At 43.9% G+C, this 1,505-nt stretch overlaps 1 protein-coding gene across 1 annotated transcript in view; it reads left to right on the forward strand.

Annotated features, from left to right (window-relative positions):
- The window catches only part of LOC113215462 (formin-G-like), a gene marked incomplete in the record, with an annotated part of 138,453 nt that overhangs the window by 130,799 nt on the left and 6,149 nt on the right, over positions 1-1,505 (forward strand).

The following is a 1,505-nucleotide window of genomic DNA, read 5'->3' on the forward strand; positions in this document are numbered from 1 at the left end:
ACTCATCCCGTCCTCTGCGGACTCGTTGTTAGGGTGTGGGTCCCGTCAACATCTCACTTTTCACCAGGAGAATCTGTTCTTACCAACGACACACGATTTGGAATGTATTTTGTTAGTAGATGATAGTAGACTACATTATTTGGGTAATCAACTCATCGACGGCTCCCTCCTAAAGAATACGTTATGTACGATACGTCTCTAAAAGATACGTTATGTGGAGTACGCGTCTAAAAGATACTATCTGTTTTGAGCTTTCTTGCAGCACATTTTTGGCAGCCGTTTAGGATCAAAACGGGGTTGAAATATGGTGCATCAATGGTTTCAGATGACAGTTCAAGTCCCCATCTGCATATTTCAGCCATTGGAACAATTGGTTTGAACTTCAAACAGATGTGGATCGCCACGTCACGTTCCCTAAACGCTCTGCCCCCTGTGACGTGGCGCTGTACTCCGTCACGGTCACCTAGTCACGTCTCTTTCCTCCTAAGGCACCTATGACGTAGCGCTGCACTCCAATATATTCGCGGTCTTTCCCGCTCTATAGCCTCTGAATCATGTCCCTCTTTTAACCACATTCTTTCCAAATTTCAGCATATAAACGAGGTCGGAGGAAAATAGGTCAGACAACGAGTCCGCAGTGAACGATATGAGTTTATTAGCCGAACAATGTAGTCTACTATCATCTACTAACAAAATATAACCCAAATCATGTGTCGTTGGTGAAAACAGATTCTCCTGGTGAAAAGTGAGATGTTGACGGGACCCACACCCTCACAACGAGTCCGCAGAGGACGGGATGAGTGTATCAGCCAAGCAATGTATTCTACTATCATCTACTAACAAAATATATCCCAAATCGTGTGTCGTTGGTAAAAACAAATTCTCCTGGTGAAAAGTGAGAAGTTGACGGGACCCACACCCTCACAACTTGTCTGCAAAGAACGAGATGAGTATATCAGCGAAACAATGTATTCTACTATCATCTACTAACAAAATTTATTCCAAATCATGTGTCGTTGGTGAAAACAGATCCACCTGGTGAAAAGTGAGAAGTTGACGGGACCCACACCCTCACAACTTGTCGGCAAAGAAAAAGATGAGTGTATAAGCCAAACAATGTAGTCTACTATCATCTACTAACGAAATATGTCGTTGGTAAAAACAGATTCTCCTGGTGACAAGTGAGATGTTAGCGGGACCCACATCCTCACAACGAGTCCGCAGAGGACGGGATGAGTGTATAAGCCAAGCAATGTATTCTACTATCATCTACTAACGAAATATAACCTAAATCGTGTGTCGTTGATGAAAACAGATCCTCCTGGTGAAAAGTGAGATGTTGACGGGACCCACACCCTCGCAACGAGTCCGCAGAGGACGGGATGAGTGTATCAGCCAAGCAATGTATTCTACTATCATCTACTAACGAAATATAACCCAAATCGTGTGTCGTTGGTGAAAACAGATTCTCCTGGTGAAAAGTGAGATGTTGGCGGGACCCACAT

This window comes from Frankliniella occidentalis, unplaced genomic scaffold (assembly GCF_000697945.3).
Source record: "Frankliniella occidentalis isolate FOCC.00 unplaced genomic scaffold, Focc_3.1 Scaffold127, whole genome shotgun sequence".
Classification (NCBI taxonomy): domain Eukaryota; kingdom Metazoa; phylum Arthropoda; class Insecta; order Thysanoptera; family Thripidae; genus Frankliniella; species Frankliniella occidentalis.